The sequence below is a fragment of the Sciurus vulgaris genome, assembly GCF_902686455.1.
Source record: "Sciurus vulgaris genome assembly, chromosome: 9".
Lineage (NCBI taxonomy): Eukaryota > Metazoa > Chordata > Mammalia > Rodentia > Sciuridae > Sciurus > Sciurus vulgaris.
The window spans coordinates 126,459,353-126,464,996 of NC_136469.1; the positions used below are offsets into that span (position 1 = coordinate 126,459,353).

At 46.3% G+C, this 5,644-nt stretch overlaps 1 long non-coding RNA gene across 1 annotated transcript in view; it reads left to right on the forward strand.

Moving 5' to 3' along the window:
• Positions 1 to 5,644, forward strand: part of LOC306669476 — a 32,289-nt gene that overhangs the window by 25,397 nt on the left and 1,248 nt on the right. The window lies entirely within an intron of this gene.

Below are 5,644 nucleotides of genomic sequence, written 5' to 3' on the forward strand. Positions count from 1 at the left end.
TGAGCCACATCCCCTTTTTATTTCTTATTTTGAGACCATCTCTTTAAATTGGTTAGGGCCTCACTAAATTACTGAGACTGGTTTGAACTTGCAATCTCTTGCCTCAGCCCTTGGAGCTGTAGGGATTGCCTGCGTGTGCCACCACATCAGGCTCCTAGCTGTGTTTTTAAAATTGGTTAGAGAGTAAAGGCGCTTTCTTGAATGACACTTCAGAGCGAACTTTGACTACCAGGAAACCTTTATTTCATGTTTGAAGAAAACAAAACCTGTGAGTAGTAGGAAAGCTTTATTTCATGTTTAGTCTCACTGATTATATCATTCAGCTCTTGCTTATCACTGCTGTCCAACAGAAGTAGCCTGTGAGCCCGAGATTCCAACCCCCATGGATATACTTCTGTTGGACAGCACTGATATTTGATATACATGGTTTAGATTTTCTAGTAAACATACTAAAAAGGTAAAAATATACGAGTAAAAATAGCCGGGAATGGTGGCACATGCCTGTAATCCCAGCGGCTCGGGAGGCTGAGGCAGAAGGATCAAGAGTTCAAACCCAGCCTCAGCAAAAAGCGAGGCTAAGCAAATCAGTGAGACCCTGTTTCTAAGTAAAATAGAAAATAGGGCTGAGGATGTGACTCAGTGGTCAAGTTTCCTGAGTTCAATCCCTGGTACTCCCCCCACACCCCCAAAAAAAAGAAATGAGTAAAAATAATTCTAATTAATATATTTTATTTATCCCAATTTGTCCAAAATATTATCATTTTACCATGTAGCTGACTATAAGACATATTAAGGAGATATTTTACATTCTGTTTTCCTATTGCCTTGACTGTGCCGTGCCCCTCACACACTGCATCAGTGGTGAGGAGCCAGGACCGGCGAGGACGAGGGGCTGGCGTCGGAGGCTGACACAGAGATGGTGTGTGTTTGTTGTGTTGGTTAAGACTCGAGTCCACGCTCACTGGCCTTGCTGGACTGCTCCCCACTGCCTCCTAAGCTTCTTCCTGCCAGAGCCTTCACATGTCAATGCCCAGGTGTCCACCTGCCCATGACCTCTGTACCTGTCCGTGACCTCTGTACCTGTCCGTGACCTCTGTACCTGCTCGTGACCTCTGTACCTGCCCGTGACCTCTGTACCTGTCCGTGACCTCTGTACCTGCCCGTGACCTCTGTACCTGCCCGCCAGCCCCAGGCAGCACAGTTCAGTGGTCAGCACGCCGGGCTCTCAGTCCTGATCCTGTCGGCTGGGCTGGGACTGTTGACTGAATTCTCAGAACTGCTGCTTCTTTATCTCTTAGGTGGGATGAATGACTTCTATCTCACTGGATATGGGGGGTGTGTCCCTGCACTCCCAGCTACTTGGGAGGCTGAGGCAGGAGGATTTCTTGAACCCAGGAGTTCAAGACCAGGCTGGGCAAAACGGCAAGACACTATCAAAAAAAAAAAAAAAAAAAAAAAGAAACTCCTCTCTCTTCAGGTGTCACGAGTCAATGAGGAGATGCACGGGGCCGTCTGTCCAGATGGCTCCCCTGCATTCCCCGCGAGGGTGAGGACACTGAAGCCTCCACAGCCCTCGCAGTTGGACCTCCAATCTTATGTGAAACCAGTGTGCTCAGCCTGAGAAATGGCCGACCTGCAGGCCTCGCCGGGCTGGTCATCTGTGGTTTAACTTAAGAGCAAAATATTACTAACCCTCTGCCTTCCCCACAAATCTAAAAGCCACATCTTACAACCAGCTTCTTAGTCATAAAATGGATATTTTCATCTTCATCAGTCTATCTTCTATGTCTTATTTTTCCACAGATTCTAAAAGAGAAGAATGTTATTCCTAAGACTCCAAAGAGGCAAAAATTGCAAAAGCACAGCCTCTCACTAAAGGCAAGTCCCAGTAAGTAAAGATCCCGGTAAGTAAAGTGGGCCAAGTGAGAAGCCTTGCTTTCATTTCACACAGTATAATTTACACAGCGCTCACAGGCCACATGTCAGCCCGTGCCCGAGGAGGAGGATTTATCCTGCTAATATGACACACCAGTGACATTATGCCAAAGCTAATGATTAAATAACAGACCCTGGAGGAACTATAGATCTGCTCTGCCCTTCCATGTGGGAGAGAAGAGACTCATTCTGTGAAGGAACTAAACCAAAGGAGCCAAAGAAAGGACAGGGATAGGCAGTGAGGTGTAGGAAATGCTGCAGATTTTAGCCAAAGTCCACACTCCAAAGAATTGAGTGCTATATCAGTTATCTTGTGCTGTGTAACAGGTATCCCCCAAACATAGTGCCCTAAATGAAATCACCATGTTAGTCCTTTCCTCAGGTCAGCAATTTGGGATGGGCTTTGTTGGGTTGTCCTGGGGGTCTCACCTGGCAGGAAGGTGCTAGTTGTTCCACAGTGGCCTTATTCACAAGTCTGATGATGGGGCTAGCTGTCCGCTGGCCTTCCTCACTCTTTTCACTAAGATTCCAGAAGACAGATGAGCAATGCCTTCCACAGATCAAGGCAGTGGCTTTCAAATAACCAGTTGAGTGGGAAGATCAAACACATTTCCACATACACATGTACTCAGAAAGTCTTATTTCCTGAGTATCCTTTCTTGGGCACTCAAAACAAATGAGAGAATTAAGAAATAAAATCAAATATGAAATCAAGTAAACAGGATCCAGTCTGGAAGAGTGGCACACAGCTGAAAACAATGGTTGCTCAAAAGGCTGAGAGGACCATCAGTTCACTCCAGGACAAGACGACAGGGGAGAAGAAAAGAAATGAAGAGAGAAATGAGAAAAGGAGAAAAAAGGTCATCATACGTTTCATGAACATTTGGGGGGAGCTATTGATAAGCACATGACAGACTGATGGAGATAATTGAAGAAAGGAAATAATGGTGCACGAGCTACAGTTACCAAATTGACATTGACAACGATAGTGAAATATTGGCTACTGGTTTGGAGAATGGGCAGTTGGTAGTGGGAAGAGGAAATGAGAACTAAATCTCATCTACCAAAAAAACAGGGCAATGGATACATGGGGAAAAGCTCTTATATAAAAATGGAACAAAATGCCAGAAGAAACCACTGAAAGAGCTGAAAAGGATGGCCCCTGGGAGCCAGGCTGGAGGAGGCAGGTGGCAGTGCGCTCTGATTTCCAGCCTTGGAAAAATCAATTTAAAATCCCTTAAACAACATCCAGCCAGGCACAGTGGCTCACGCCTATAATCCCAGCCACTTGGGAGGCTGAGGCAGGAGGATCACAAGTCCAAGGCCAGTCTCAGCAACTTAGCAAAGGCCTGTGTAAAATAAAAAATAAAAAGGGCTGGTGATGTAGCTCAGTGGCAAAGTGTCTTTGGGTTCAATCCCCAGTATCAAAACAAAACAAAGTAAATATAGACCAAACCTCCAGTGCCATTGGCTGGGACGGGTGCTGAGCGTTCTTTGTGTCCTGTCCCCCTGTGGCCTCTCAGCCCAGTCCTCACAATGGCCCCAGGTCACATGACACTTCTGCCCATCCTAATCCCAAGTCTGACACCACTGCCAGTCTGTTCTTTGGGTTGATAGCAGATTTCTTGGCATTTCACTTTGGAAGGACTCGAAGGAAAGAAGAAGAAAGCAAACAAGAGGGGGTATTATCCTGTACTGTCATTGCGAGGCCCAGGAGCCTCTGCGTTGTGAGACCCAACACAAGGCCAAGCACTTTCAGCAAGCAGCTCAGCCAGGGCAACGTACGTATACGTCGGTCGTAGTCAGCCTCCATGGCTGTGGGCTATTGACCATGCAATCACCTGCATCATAGAGTCAACCAGACTCAAAGAGATCAAAACTATTTGATTGAACATGTACAGAATTGTTTTGTCGTTATTACCTAAACAATAGAGTATAGCAACAATTTACATGGCGTTTAATGGCATGAGGTATGATAAGTAACCTAGCAATGATTTAAGATACAGGGAGGGATACGTCCAGGTTATATATAGCCTCTTTATTTTTAAACTTTATTAACCGTACATATTTATGGAGTATGATGTGATAATTTGATATGAAAAAATGCTTTTCTGTAGAGACATGTTTAAGCAGCTCTAAGATGGCGGCTGGCGTTGGGTTAATTAGTGTTAACATGGCGTGATCTACCTTTGCCTGATCGGTTGATGTCTCCTCTGCGCTAGTGGTCAACAGATGTTCCTCATTCTTAATTACCATAGTGCATGCTCCAACCATGCTACTTAATCCTAAGCTGATTGGCTGCCTTAGTGTATATAAGACATTCTCTTCACCTGTGAGGAGATCGGAGAACGCCGGACTGAACACACACCTCTAGATCGCAGAATGAAGGACGCAGTACGCGGGACGCACCACTAAGAAGCACCTCTGATAGAAAGCACCTCTGATAGCATGCACCTCTAGGACATGCCTCTAGCATGCACCTCTAGCATGCACCTTTAGTACGCAGGATGCAGGATGCACCTTTGAGAAGAATCAGCAGACCTCTAAGAAATAGCTCCTCTGAAAGCGTAGCACCTCTAAAATTAAGCGAAGTCTCTCTTCCTCTAAGCAAAACCTCTCTTCCTCTCAAAGCCTCTCTTCCTCTTAGCAAAGCCTCTCTTCCTCTAAAAGCAAGCAAGGAAGCAGCTCAGAAATAGTAGTTCATTCCCAGTCCGCTTCCGATAAATTCCCGCGGGATTGTCGCTGCGGGCGGCAACACTTTTCTGCTGGTTTTTCCACATTTTTATTGGTGTATTATAATTACACATAATGGTGGGGTTGTTTTTCCACATTTGTTCATGCACACACTAGGCTCTTTGCATAGGGACTATGCGCATCTGCAAGGGGCAAGTGACAGTCCTAGAAACAATCCGTGCCCCTGCTTTGCCCTGCCTTTAGGACAGAGAGGGCTGATTATCCTCGTTTTGATATTCATAGCAAGCCAAGTGTTGCAGTCCCATGTTCCAGATGAGGAAATTGACACTGAGAAAGTTAGCAAGAGTCAGGAGTGGCCCCAGGTCTCAAAGTGGTCCAGCCTCCCCTACAGTACTGACCTGGTCCTAAGCAAATGCCTCCGCCAGCCTAAAAAGAGGGGCTCCCGGTTTATATTCTTCCCACACACTTTTCTTATGTAAACCCAGCTCCTGGGCTGGGGCGTAGCTCAATGCAGAGCCCGTGTGAACGCCCGAGTTGGAGTCCCAGCGCCAAACACTACTCTTAATACTATTGACTCAGTGGGGTGGCCGGGCACTGTGGGTGGAGGTGGGACTGAGGCCATGAGAAGGCCACACTTTAATCCAGAGCAGAACTCTCCAAATAAGCCAAGAAGACACTGGTGACATAGGAAACACACCCAAGGGACCTTTCGTCTTTCTCACTCATGTCCCTGCCCCCATCATTAGCCAACCATTTTGGCTACAAAGGATGACTGATAGAAAAGTGGCCCCTAGTTCCTTTCAACTGTTCCTTACTCATCAGAATGGCAGAGTGTTGGTGGATGTGTGCAGGGAGAGGTGAAGCCAACACGTGCCAGCTTTGAGGGCATCCACTCCATTCTGGTGGGAACAAAATGCATGGCCAAGCTATAAAGTACAAGTCATGCAATTTCTTTTTTTAATTTTTATCTTACTGGGGCTCAAACCCTGAAAAACTCTGCCAGTTACATCCCCAG